Source organism: Canis lupus, chromosome 4 (genome assembly GCF_048164855.1).
Source record: "Canis lupus baileyi chromosome 4, mCanLup2.hap1, whole genome shotgun sequence".
Taxonomy (NCBI): domain Eukaryota; kingdom Metazoa; phylum Chordata; class Mammalia; order Carnivora; family Canidae; genus Canis; species Canis lupus.
The window spans coordinates 13,557,844-13,572,575 of NC_132841.1; positions in this window are offsets into that span (position 1 = coordinate 13,557,844).

Consider the following 14,732-nt stretch of genomic DNA (forward strand, 5'->3'; position numbering starts at 1 on the left):
TCACTCAGATAAAATTTATCTCTGTTAATAACCCTTATCTGTGAAAGACCTCCGGTGTGGATTCTTCTGTGTAGTTAGATGAGAGACAAAGTTTCTCTTGAATCCACAGGGTCTCAAGTGCCTTTAGTTCAAAATAATCCACATGTCAAAATTCCACATTCAGAGGGTGAGGGGGTCTGAGCCCCTTAGCCCCCTCATCTGGAACTTCTGTGGGAGTTTCACATATTATAAGTTGAGCTGGTAGGTTGTCTTGTCTCATCGATCCACTAACTTAGTCTTGACAATAGATGAGTTAGGTCAAACTCGTTTCAGGATGTATGATATAGGTATATTCTCAAAGTTAGACCGATGATTCAAGTAATCAGGTATTAAATAAGGGGCATTTCTGTGGAAACAAAAGAAAAACAATGGTAAATGATTGGATCAAATATTAAGACAGTTTCTGAGTTTTGAGGGCAGCCAGCTGTGAGGATATCTAGTTGTCAGACTTCAAGTATCTTGAGTGAGGATAGGTAATGCAATCTTTTTTTTTTTTTTAAGATTTTATTTATTTATCCATGAGAGACACAGAGAGAGAGAGAGGCAGAGGGAGAAGCAGGCTCCATGCAGGGAGCCCGATGCAGGACTTGATCCAGGATCACGCCCTGGGCCAAAGGCAGCCACTAAACCGCTGAGCCACCCAGGGATCCCCCTCTAGTGATATTTTTGAGTGGCCCATAAAGCAAGAGCACAAAGATTGTCTGTGCCTGAGCTGTTATGGTGATTTCTTTGCATCAAGTCATTTAGCTTGTGGAGCTTCAGAAAAAAGGGCAGTTTTAGTTCTCAAATGATTCCAAGTTAGAAAGATAGGAGAAAAATCAAAATGTTAGATGGAAAGCTATAACTAAGCATTGAAGAACACTAGAAGAAATGAGGATTTAGTTCATTTTATAATGAATAGTATTAAAATATAATATCTACAAAAACATGCTATTCAAACATTTTCTCTATATTACCACCTTAATTTTTACCAAAGATAGCCAAATTAACATTAATTTGTTTGCAAAATAAGTCTAGTTGCAAAAAACCCTCAGCCTAATTATTTATGTAAATGCAGCAAGAATAGTGATTGACCAGGGACGCCTAGGTGGCTCAACGGTTGAGCACCTGCCTTCGGCTCAGGGCATGATCCTGGGACCCCTGGGGTCCCAGGATCAGGTCCCACATCATGCTCCCTGCATGAAGGCTGCTTCTCCCTCTACCTATGTCTCTGCCTCTCTCTGTGTCTCTCATGAATAAATAAATGAAATCTTAAAAAAAAAAAAAAAGGAATAGTGATTTACCATATAGAGTCTTTAAAACTTGCTTTGGGAACACCTGGGTGGCTCAGTGGTTGAGCATCTGCCTTTGGTTCAGCGTGTGATCCCGGGGTCCTGGGATCAAGTCTCACATCAGGCTCCCCATGGGGGAGCTTCTCCCTCTGCCTCTGTCTCTGCCTCTCTCTCTCTGTGTGTCTCTCATGAGTAAATAAATAAATAAAGGGAAAAAGGGGAGGAATAAAACTTGCATTGTTGGAACTTTTCATAAGGAATCTCTAGATTGAGCTTTTAATAGCCTCTCAAGGTCAGAAACCAAGCCAAATAATTGCCATCAGATTTCACCTGCAATATCTATAGATTTGGGTGAGTTCTTCCCTTCTTGAGTTCCCCAAAATACCCTGAGGTTCCTGCACCTGCCAGTAGCTGACCTTCACTTTCTTTGTAAGGCTGCTAGGAAATCTATAAGCAAGGTATCAATCTGACATTTCTAAGGGGGCTTTATTGGCTCCATAAAGCCAAACTTAGTTCCTTAAAGCTGTCTAGTTACATCTGAGCCTATGCAGGTCCGTCGCAGATATGACATTCCAATCAAACCCTTAGTGATATAACCAGCATTTTCATTTGTGTCTTCTCATAAGGATAATGGATCCTTATTGAACTTATGCAAATAAAGATATTGCCATAAAAATATAAGAATACTCACTGAGAGTTTCTGAATTCTGGAAGGATCTGGAAGGGAGAAAAGATAAATGTTTTAATTTGTTCACAAAAGTATGTTTGATTAAATTGCTGTAAGTCAGTTATCTTAAGAGAAAGTTTTCTTAACTCTGGGAAATTTTTTTTTTAAAGTCAGCAATGTTTCAAACAAAAGTCATTAAAAGTATAATTATCTTCCTCAATTCAGTTAGTCTCATATTATTAATTCTTGCTCTATGTAAATCTAATTTTTCCACTACTTCTGGAAATTTTTACCCAGTTCGGTTTTATGATCTTAATCTTATCAGAAACCTGTAATCAGAGTTTTTTTCCATGAGTCTCACTGAAGATGAAGCACATTTGCAGGAAACTTTTATAGAGGAATCTGAGTAAAAGTATAACTGTCTGTAAGTGATAAAAGACCTAAAAATAGCCATGGTAAAAGATAACAAACACTATTATGTTAACTATACCAGAATTAAAATTTTAAAAAGGTTAATAACAAAAAAATACATATACTACACACACTACACACACAATTTGCATATATACCATGCATACTTCATACACAGAACACAAATACAAAGACACACACACACAGACCTCTGATTTGAGTTCATTATAATGCAACTGACAAGGAAATTTGTAATTTTTGTGAATACAACACTTCAAAATAATAACATACCAGCCAGGAGTGCCTGGCTGGCTCAGTCGGTTCAGCCTCCAACTCTTGATTTTGACTAAGGTCATGCTCTTAGGGTCATGAGATCGAGCCCCCATGTAGGGCTCTGCATTGGGCATGGAGTCTGCTTAAGATTCTCCCTCTCTCTCTGCCCTTCACCCCCCAACCTGGTATGTGCAACTCTCTCTCTAAAAAATAAAACTATAGGGACGCCTGGGTGGCTCAGCAGTTGAGCATCTGCCTTCACCTCAGGGTGTGATCCTGGAGTCTTGGGATAGAGTCCCACATCAGGCTTCCTGCATGGAGCCTGCTTCTCTGCCTATGTCTCTGCCTCTCTCTCTCTCTCTCTCTCTCTCTGTCTCTCATCAGCAAAGAAATAAAATATTTAAAAAATAAAAATATAATAGTAATAATAACAATAATATTAATAGCATACCAGGACATTAGATTTCTAGGAGTTTCATGTAATTTTAGAACACCCGTTTTTATAACATCTCTATGTAAATATAATCTAACAGTGTTTAATACCACTTATTTGACAATGCTTCCAAGTAATTTAACGTAAGCCTCATTAGTCTAATTTTTCACAAATTTTTTTTTTTTCTCTTGAAAATGTTCTAGGGGCCCTGGAAAATTTCAGTTAGATTATGGTGAAAAGACTTCTTTTTATTTTTTTTTAAATTATTTATTTATTCATGAGAAATGGGGAGGGGGCAGAGACACAGGCAGAGGGAGGGGGCAGAGACAACGGGCAGAGGGAGAAGCAGGCTCCATTCAGGGAGCCGGACGTGGGACTCGATCCCGGGTCTCCAGGATCAGGCCCTGGGCAGAAGGTGGAGCTAAACCACTGAGCCACCCAGGCTGCCCAAGACTTCTTTTTAGAATTTGATGTTGGAAACTATGTCAAAAAAAAAAAAAAATCAAAAGATTTGAACATTTGATTAAGTAGAATCACAATCATTAGGAAACAATATTTAATTATCCATTTCATCAAAGTGACAATAAGAAATCTCAAAGGCAAATGCAGAAGGCCACATAGTTGTGAATAAAATTTAGCTTTTAATAATCGTAAGACTTAGTTTTATTAAGTAATCAAAGACCTGATAAATATGGGAAATTATTTCGGTAAACATTGAGCCATTGTTTTTTAAGCAGATAAAAGGTAAAGAAAACTTTTCTTTACAATTTCTTATGAAGAGCAGACCAATAGTTTAAGAAACTTTCTATTTCTAACAAAGAGAAAAGCTGAATCTCACTCTTAAACCAGCATATTTTTAAAACTCTTCCAATTCCAATCTTAGTCCTGATCATGCATAAAATTATTTTTCAAAGATTTCCCTTCACAAACCTTCCACAACTTTCATATTTTGTCCTAAGCCTTCTCTAAAAACCAGTCTCATTTTAGGGCAAAATTACTTTCTTTTCCCTCAACAAAAATGTATTCCCATTCCTCATACCTTTCTTATCAAAAACACATCTTATTTTCCTTGCATACAGAGTTGCTTACTTTATCATTCATTACATTTGTAAGAATATTAATTTTAGGGGTGCCTGGGTGTATCAGCCAGTTAAGCATATGCCTTTAGCTCAGGTCACGATCCTAGGATCCTGGTATTAAGCCCCTCAGGAGGCTCCCTGATAGCAGGGAGTCTGCTTCTCTTCTCCTTCTCCCTCTGCCTCACCCTTCTGCCTCCCTCTCCCTCTCATTCTCTCTCTCTCTCTGTCAAATAAATAAATAAAATCTTTAAAACTAAGTAAGAGTATTACTTTTAGAAACTTTGGTCTCCAGTGAAAACTAAATAACCAATTTGTGAACTGTTTCTTACACTAGAATTCTCTAAGATGCACAGATTTATTGATATGTTTCATTTCATAATTTTTAGAAACATGAATTTTTTTCATAGTGAGATCTTCCAGTAAAGTATAAAACATTGTTTATTAACAGACCCAAATTCATCCATAGTTTTTCTATAATAAGACAAAAGTAGATAAATAGATAGTAGATCATGATCAGTACTCAATGTTTCACTATTTTGTCTTATTCAGAAATTATCTAAATTGTCAACAAACTTTACTTATCATTTAACTTAGCAAAACTCTAAATTATTAGGTTACCAAAGATTTTGGAAGCTATTTAGAAGCTTGGCTGCAAACCTTTTTATTTCTTTGTATCTATTTCATTTACTTGTTCTTAACAATTATGCTTAGACTACCCACAATAACTTCATAAGGCATTAGACATAGTCAGCCATTATTCTAAAGTTTTTTCCTAACAAATTTTGCAACAAAAATACCATGAACTTATTTGACTTCTAGTAAACATAAGTAGAATAAAAGTTTGTACTCAATGCTGATAACTCTAAAGACATGTCTATTTTAATTAAACCAACAACATTAAATTAGCTTTAATAACAAATATTTTGCCAAGTCATGTGAGCTCGAAAAACATTTGGGTTAGTTTCTACCTTTCTGAGCTTTAGAATGCCCAATCCTTAGAAGCACATGTCTTCAAACCAACTAAATAGAGCTCTTTTACATATTAATTTTAGCAGTACCATCTGGAGGTAGAGAAAATATCTCACATTTACTACATACATAGACACACATGACAGGAACACAGACACACAAACTAAGACAAGATGTAAACAAAATCTTAATTTTGTTTCTACTAATATTTGTGGAAAGGACAGTATAGGCCCAATTTTTTAAATCTTCCCTCTATTCACTTATTTATTTTTAAGGAAAACTTTTCCTTAAAGTTTGCATGTCAAAGATTGGCTCTTAGATCCTAGAGAAGGTATTTGTATCAAAATTTATATTGAAGGCAGAGAGAATATCTAAGTTTTTTGCAAGGTGCATGTTTGTAGCATATCTGCCTTGTTATCAGAGGTGCTGGAATCTGGGGATAAAAGCCCTTTCAGTAGTTTGTATTTTTAAAAGGCCTCCTTCCCTCTTTTTTTTTTTTTCCTTCAGTCTCAGGAGATTGTGGGTTATGTTTACATTTCACAGACATGATAAGATTTATAATTTCAAGGAGTAGAGAAAGAAAGTAAAGAAAAAAATCTTTCAGAGTTCCGGGTAATTGCTATTTAAAATTTACCCTTCTTTTTAAAATACAGAACAATTTTGACCCAGTATCCTGATTATTTTTTAATAATATCCACAAACTTCTTGAGAGAAACAGGCAAAGTTTGGAGATTAGTAAAGATGGATAGGCTTTAACTTGTTTTTAGGGTTGTAGTTCTGGTTTTGCAGAGATTTATAAGGACAGTTGTTCCTAATTCCCCAAAGAACTGGATTAGGCCTTGAATATCAAAGAATTAGCCCATCTTTTTAATGAAATTCACTTTTTTATATCAGGGAGAATTTTAACTAAACTGAGAGCCAAAAGATTTATGCCTTTGTAAAGTCTGTATAAAGCATTTTAACAAAAGCCTTATTTCTAGATGCAGTTTCACCTTGGTTTCTTTTAGTCCCTGACTACTGGCCTTGTGCAAATCAGTTGTAGGAGGGTCTAGGAGAAATGTTGGTCATCTATTTCCTCAGAAGGAAGGTTGTGAATATGGCCAAATAATCTTTCTAATTACTCTCTAAATGTAGGAGGATCTTTTGAGAGGTAAAAGGGCTTTAAAATTTAAAAGCTCTCCTAGTGTCCAAAGGACATAAATTTTTTGTGGTGGGGGTCTAGGATACTCCTACAAAGAATATTGTATAGGAATGACTGAGGGTAGACAGAGCCTGATTATAGAGCTCCAGAAGATAGGAGCAAAATGAGTCAATCTCAAGTGCTTTTGTTAAATTCATTTTCTGGCTTTTAGTATTTATGTGAGCAATCTCTACACGTTGAACCTAGAGTTTAGGTCAGAGCAATCTCTATAAATCTTGTAGGCAAACAAGCTAAAACAGACAGATGCAATCAGATTTTAATAAGCGGAATTTATATTGGATGTGGACATTTCTTTTTGTCTGATGTCTAATTTCTGTTTTTTTATCCTGTCAAGGGAGTCCCTGAGGCTAGCCATTATACTAATAAAACAATTGAGAACTCTTTGTAATATATATATACCCAATTTAAAGGATCTATTATCTGGCCAATAGTGACTCAAACCAATAAACCTTTTAATGGCTTAATCAAAGATGTAAGCGGTGTTCAGGCATAGATGATGCAGCCTCATGATCCAAAAGTTTACCCCTAATATGAATCTAAGAAAGCAAAAACCTTCATTGCACAGGTGGTGAGGATGGTGCAGTGAAAACAGTGTATCTGGTCTCCCACAAAAATGTGAGATGCCTCCAGTCACAGACTCACTAATCTGCAACACCAGACAGGTGCTCTTGAACCTTTCTAACACTAACAAGCAACACAATTTCCCACGGGCTGGAAACTCTCATGACAAATGCCCCGAGAACTGGCACAGCCAAACCCAGAGAGAAACTAGAATCCCCAGTTTATTTGTTTGATCACCAAGGTATACCCCATAAGTACACTCTCCAAATGGTGGAGAACAAAAAGAATAATCTCACTGGGGACGCCTGGGTGGCTCAGTGGTTTAGCACCTGCCTTCTGCCCAGGGTGTGTTCCTGGAGACCCGGGATCAAGTCCCATGTCGGGTTACCTGCATGGAGCCTGCTTCTCCCTCTGCCTGTGTCTCTGCCTCTCTCTCTCTGTCTCTCTCTGTCTGTCTCTCTCTCTCTCCGTGTCTGTCATGAATGAATAAGTAAAATCGTAAAAAAAAAAAAAAAAAAAGAAGAAGAATCTCATTGTTCACAAAGCCAAGCTCTTAGGACATAGAACAAGACAAAAGGAAAAGTCTAACTCTTTCTTTGGGTCTCTCAGAGTCACACTAATACCCAAAGAAATGTGCCGTGGGGTGGGAGGCTGTGTCTTATTATTATTATTATTATTATTATTATTAAAGATTTTGTTTATTTGAGAGAGAAAGAAAGAGAGCACACAAGCAGAGGGGAAGGGCAGAGGAAGAGGGCGAAGCAGACTTTCCCCTGAGTAGGGAGCCTGACTCGGGACTCAATCCCAGGACCCTGAGATCATGATCTGAGCCAAAGGCAGGCTGAGCCACCCAGGTATCCTGAGACTGTGTGCTGTTTTACAGTGGACCTCACTGCACAGAAGTTTTCTTAAAGTTAGCAAGTGACCTAGTGTTAATCTAACCCATTCTGTGACCAATTTACCTATCACAGGAGTCTTCTTGAGGTGATAAACCCTCTAACACCTTTGAAGTAGTCAACTTGTGCCCCAAAATTTTGTGGCTTTAGCTTCCAAGATGTCTCTTAGCAACAAACAGATGACAAACCACATGAAAGACACAAAGGAAACAGAGACCATCTCTGGGAGGAAATAGATTAGTAACCAAAGAGTACTCTGCCAAATTTAACCAAAGAGTCACCAGACTAGTTCCACAAATATTCTCTCCTGCTAATCTAAATTTAGAAAGAGAGAAAATATTCTTAACCACACTCGCTTCAATGGAGTCTGCAAAGAGAGATTCCGGGAGACTGACATGGTAAGAAATCTCACCTTCTTTTGGCTGCATGTCACATGTCCCAGGATCTTTCAGCTGCAACAAGGTCTGTGCAAGCCATGTCCAGTGACCTAAGTATCCTACCAACCATGTCCACTGTCGGCAGCAAGAATTCCTTTCCCACACAGATCCTTCTGGCTGGACTAAGAATCAAATTGACACAAAATACATTAACAGAAGAAAAATCAAATGTAATAGGCCTACATACGGGGAATCCACAGACATGGAAATGCCAGAGACAGGCAGGCAGAATGGGGTATATATGTCATTCTGAACTAAGCAGAACGAGGTAGGGATCTGGGACCTCAGAGGAAAAGAATGCATTTCATAGGGTGAGAAGAAGAGCAGATGTTTGGTAATTAGATGTTTGCCCTGCTATACAGATGGGTCACTCAGATAAAATTTATCTCTGTTAATAACCCTTATTCTGGGAAAGACTTCCAATTTAGACTCTTCTGTGTGATTAAGGAAGGGACAAAAGATTCCCTTGAGCCTGCAGGATCTCAAGTGCCTTTAGCTCAAAATAATCCACATGTCAAAGTGACACATTTCAGGGCCTAGGGCAGGGGTGGGGGTGAGGGGAGGTCTGTCCTAAACCCCTTCACTACTCTGAAACCCTAACGTCAACTTTTTCAGCCTTCATTCCCTCCATTAAATATGTAATCTAGGGCAGCCTGTGTAGCCCAGCGGTTTAGCGCCACCTTCAGCCCAGGGCCTGATCCTGGAGACCCAGGATCGAGTCCCACGCCAGGCTCTCTGCATGGAGCCTGCTTCTCCCTCTGCCTGTGTCTCTGCCTCTCTCTCTCTCTCTTTCTGTGTCTCTCATGAATAAATAAATAAAAATCTTTAAAATAAATAAATAAAGTAATAAATTAATCTTTAGGGTCCTTTCCAACGTTAACAATCTGTGATTTCACCAAGACTTTCATCTCAGCAGCTGAAAAGATAAGCCTGAGATTCAACTAAATAAGACACACTGCAATTAACACATTTGTACAAAAAATATAGAAAAAAAGAGCAACCAGAATATTTGAAGATACTTGGACCTACATTCTTCATTCACTCATTTGTACATTCATTCATTCAAAAATACATTTTTAATACTCACCGATATTTTACTAGATGTAGAGAGAGGAATGAATCCTACAGATATTTTTTTAAATACCCAATACATTCTAAGCTCTCTAAACAAGCAGAAGAGAAAGCACACAGCTTGGAGCATATATACCTGGCTGTAGTCCATAAAGCTCAGAAAGGAACATTCCTAACTTGGTGCTCCATAGAATCTGCCCAGTTTCCCTTGCCAGGACATGATGGGTCAGCCACAACACTTGATATTTAGATGCATCCTTCCTAGAAATAAAATTTAATGCTATGAGGACAGTGGGGACAATTTGGTCAATGAATGTCATCAATTATAAGATATTAGACACTGCACAGGAAGCTTAAAATGCCCTGAAATCTGAGAGGTCATATATGAAAGAAAATTGATAGCAGTTTTCCCAAAGTGGGGAACACCCCAAAAATTTATAGGACATTACCAATAATTAATATGGAACCAACATAAACTTTTCTAAACAATTTCAGATCAACCTAAAATAAAAACTGAATTTTTTCCATTTTCCCTATAGAAAATTTTACAAAGCTGCTGTCAGGGTTCCATCTTTACAAAATCCAGACTCTCCTCAGGATTTATCAGTAGGAGAAGAATTAGGGAAGACAAACATCAAAATAATTTGAGAAGGCTTCCCAGAGTGGGTAGGATGGGACATGGGCTTTAAAGGATGAATAGGATTCAGAACTTGTTAAAGGGTGAATTCAGAATTCAGAAACTGTTTAAGTTAATTCACAACTCAGGAAGAGTCCACAGAGCACTCCATCTTCAAAGCCATGCTATATTCCAGGCATGCCAGATGATTGTCTTGCAAGGTGCCATCTCCAGTTGATTGGTGTGGGTTCAATGGAGAAGAGTGCTGTGATCAGCTGGTGATGAGATCAGAGACAGGGGAAAGGGGCCATGTGTGCCACATGCTTGCCTTACCTGCTCACATCTCTCAGGGACCTGTTTTTCACATCACAATGAGAATATTTTGTCCCAATTCAAATTTTATGCATCTTCTCCTCAAGTTATGCCAATGCTGACTTCTTCAAAGTTAACTTCTCCTTAAGTTATGCCAATGCTGAGGTGTTCTAGTAGCAAGATGAGAGAAGAAAATAAGAAGAAATGTTTGTTTTCAGGAAAGAGTTTTATCACTTTCTCCCCAAATTTCACTGCCCTTCACATTCTCTGTTTCCCAGACAGCAGGATGTGTGTAGCTGAAGGTGAGAATGTGGAAGTTTCGATATTGTGCCTGTAACACAGGCATAGAGGTCTATAGGATGGCCACTAACGGAGGGAGAGGGAATCAATGTGACAGGATGCCAGGTGAAGAGGGGCTCAGTTGAAGGGCCTCTCTGTGTATACATTGTTTTCCCCACTTATTCCCCTTTGGGATGTAGCTCCTTTGTTTTCTCACTTGTAGAAAACAGTGGGATTTATGAAAGAGGGGCATGAAGAAGCAGAAGAGCATCTGTGTGGCTTTGATGCCCTCCGGGGACATGAGTATGGAAAGGCCAGAAAAGTCCTCTCATCTCCTGGGTCTTAAGCCACCATGTCTCTGGAGCTGCTGTGCCCCATGTACACGCCAGCCGGCCCTTTACCATATGCCAAACACTGTACTAAGTACTTGGGGGTAGCTTTTCTTGTGGTCAGAAACAATATAACCAAATGGAAAGACTCTGGCCTCAGGCAGACCTTGGTTTGAATCTGACCTCCATCAGTGATCACCTGTAGGATTTGAGTTAAAATTATTCATTTCTCAGAGTATCAGTTAACCTACATGTAAGAAGGTATTACAATAATATCTATCTCACATTATTGCTGTAGTGATTAGAGAAACTGTCCCCTAGTAGTCCCTCCATAAACAGGTATTAGCACCCTCATGATTATTATTATCATCAATAACTTCTGGTGAGAGAGCCTGTGGGAAAGGATTGTCAGCTGCCAGGGACAGCAAGGCCTAAGAAGGTCCAAAAACAGTATGGACATGGGCCGTATTTGGAAGTATCAGAGGATTACTGTGGGAGTGAGAAGAATGGTAGAGTCAGGCATGAATGGTTGGGCAGCTTCCCTTGCAACAGCAACACAAAATGTCCTTCCAGGGCCTTGATGAGAGTAACTGTTCCTGGGTGGCCTTGACAGGAATTCAGAGAATGCAGGAAGTAAGCTTGGACAAACATTCTACTTCCTTCCAGACAATCCCCTCTCCCTCCCCCCAGCTCTAGGTCCTGTTTTCATGGAGGACATGACTGCGCTTCGCTGCCAGTCAACTCTAATAATATGCAGGAAGTACCCACAATATGCCAAGTCTTGGGCTAACCTTATTAGTGACCAAAGCAGAGTGCCTGTCAGAGACACTGCAATTTGAATACAGAACCAGGAAACTGTATTAACTAAAGAAAGCCAGCTCTACTGTCAAAAGGCAGGTAAGCCTGCAATTTACCACTTGTGACCAGCAATGTCTGTCAAAACCTTCCAACTGGGAACTAGCTGAGCAACATACTGGCCTAAATCCAGTGTATTAGTCTCCTATGGCTGCTCTGTAACAAATAATCACAAACTTGATGGTTTAAAGAGCATAAACTTATTTTCTTAGTTTTAAAGAACAGATTTTTGAAATGAGTTTTATGGGGCTGAAATCAAGATGTCAGCAGGCAGGTTCCTTCTAGATGCTCTAGGGGAAAACATGTCCCTTACCTCTTTCAGCTTCTAGAGGCTGCTGACATTCCTTGGCCTTGAGTCGCATCACCTTTTCTCCCCTCACTCTGGCCTCCTCTGTTGTCATCAGATCTCTCCTTGCCTCTCTTTTATAAGGACACTTGTAATTACATTTGGGGCCCACCTGGATAATCCAGGACACTCTCTCCATCTCAAAATCCTTTAACTTAATCACATCTGCAAAGTGCCTGTTGTAAAATGATGATCACAGGTTCTAGGAATTAGGATCTAGATATCTTTGTTTTGTTTTTTAAATATTTTATTTATTTATTTATTTATTTATTTATTTATTTATTTATTTATTTATTTATTCATTAGAGACACAGAGAGAGAGAGAGAGAGAAAGAGAGGCAGAGACACAGGCAGAGGGAGAAGCAGGCTCCATGCAGGGAGCCCAACGTGGGACTTGATTCCGGGTCTCCAGAATCAGGCCCTGGGCTGAAGGCAGCGCTAAACCACTGAGCAACCCGGGCTGCCCAGGATCTAGATATCTTTGAGACCATTTCTCAGCCTACCAGAGTTGTTATGTTTAAAAAATGGCTTGTGCTGCCTCATTTTTAGGTGTGATACAGTAGAGACATTTGAGCCAGCAAGGGAGACAAGACAGATCCCTTGGCACATTGAGTTAGGTGTGTTTCAACCCTAGGGCTAGGATCTTAAAAGTTCCTGTGTAAGGAAGTGCTTCAGGAATCATAGCAGTGCAAAGGCCTTCTGAGAAGAGATGGAGTTCCCCCATCTTAGAAATGAGAAGACTATTTGCAAAATGCCGTGAGGTAACTTGCCCAGATAATTCAACCAGACTAGAGCCCACATGTTTACACTCTAAGCCTCATGCTCTCTCTTCTATTTCTTGAGAGACCTCTGAACACAAATCGTTTACTTAATAAATGTCCAAAAGTTTGCAAGCTAGCAAATGTTTCTTTCGTGGAAGGAGTATGGGAAAACAGCCCTCTGAAAGCCCATGCAGGTAGAAATTCACTTTCTGAGCACCTGAAATGCATATGAATTGTAGTGCTGTGTTTTTTTTTTGTTTTTTGTTTTTTTTTTTTGAGCCCACTTTTGTTCCCTAAGGTCTGGAAACTTTCTCATAGGCCTTTTCAAGTTCAGCTGGCTTTGCTCGTGGGATAGAACTTGTCAAGAAATACTGATCTTTGCAGGGGGAGAGGAAATAAACCAGTGGCTCTGTGCAAAGTGGACACCCTACCCCTACCAGATTCATTTGAAGGACTTTATCTTCTGTCATCATACCTTATGCTTCTCAAGGAATGCAGGGTCCGGTGCAGAAGCATCAGCATCACTTGGGATTTGTTAGAAATCAAATCACTGGGCCCCACCCCAGATCAGTTCTGAAATCTGGAGTTGGGGTTCCGAAATCTATGTTTTGGGGCACCTGGGTGGCTCAGTCAGTTAAGCATCTGACTCTTGATTTGGGCTCAGGTCACCATCTCAGAGTCCCTGGATTGAGCCCCACCCCATGCTCCCTGCTCAGCAGGGAGTCTGCTTGCCCGCCTCTCTCTCTGCCCCCCCACCCTGCCCCAAACAAATAAATCTTTCTTTTTTTAAAGAAATCTATGTTCCAACAGGCCCTCCAGGTGATCCTGATATAAGCTAAAATAAGAACCATGTCCTTAACATAAAGTCAGGCTTTTGTAGGTGAAGGGGATAGTGGGCAGGAGAAAAGGGTAAGAGTAGGGATCCCTGGGTGGCGCAGCGGTTTGGCGCCTGCCTTTGGCCCAGGGCGCGATCCTGGAGACCCGGGATCGAGTCCCACATCAGGCTCCCGGTGCATGGAGCCTGCTTCTCCCTCTGCCTGTGTCTCTGCCTCTCTCTCTGTGACTATCATAAATAAATTAAAAAAAAAAAAGAGTAAGAGCAGAGTTTGCTTCTCAAGTTGAGAATGACCATGGAAATTATGACGGTTAAGGATGTGTTTTCCTAATAGGTGTGTTGGGGTAGAGACCTCTCTTCACCGTGATCGACAGGACAAAAAGAATTGACAAAGGACTAAATAGTGTGGATAACACCGTGGGAAAGATTCTAGAAGATCCAGGAGTGTAATTTGGGGCGACAGCAAGAACAATTTCAATTTCAATCAGTATGATAGGGAAACTTGGAATACATAGAAAAAATGTCTTGCTTTCCAATAGCCCAGAGACCTGAACTTTTTTTTTTTTTTTTTAAGTTCTGTCTTTGAGCAAAAGAGTAAGGAAAGAAAGATGGATTCTCAGCAGCAAAATCATTACCAAACTGACAATTTACCAGATGACAGGAGCAGAAATTTGTTTCACTAAGAAATAATTTTGGAGCCTCCTATGGGAGGCAGCTTCGGTCCAGATTAGTCATAGTGGGGTGTGAAGTGAGGTGGAGAAGGATTCTTTTCTCCACTTAGGTCAGGGTGTGAAATATGAGGATATATGATACTCTTCAAACTGGCAAGGAGCAGAACTTCCTCCTAACACCTGAAGGGATATGGATCTAGGGCAGTGGTTCTCAGCTGGGGGCTGTTTGTTTCCCAGGGCACATTTGACAACATGGAGACATCTTTAATTGTCACAGCAGGTGGGGCTGCCACTGGGGCCTAATGAGTCAAGGCCAGGGGCCCAGCTGAATACCCGACACAGCACAGGATGGCCCCCCACAGAATTATTCTGTTCCAAAGGTCAAAAGTGCCAAGGTCAGGAAACACTCCTCCAGGGTAA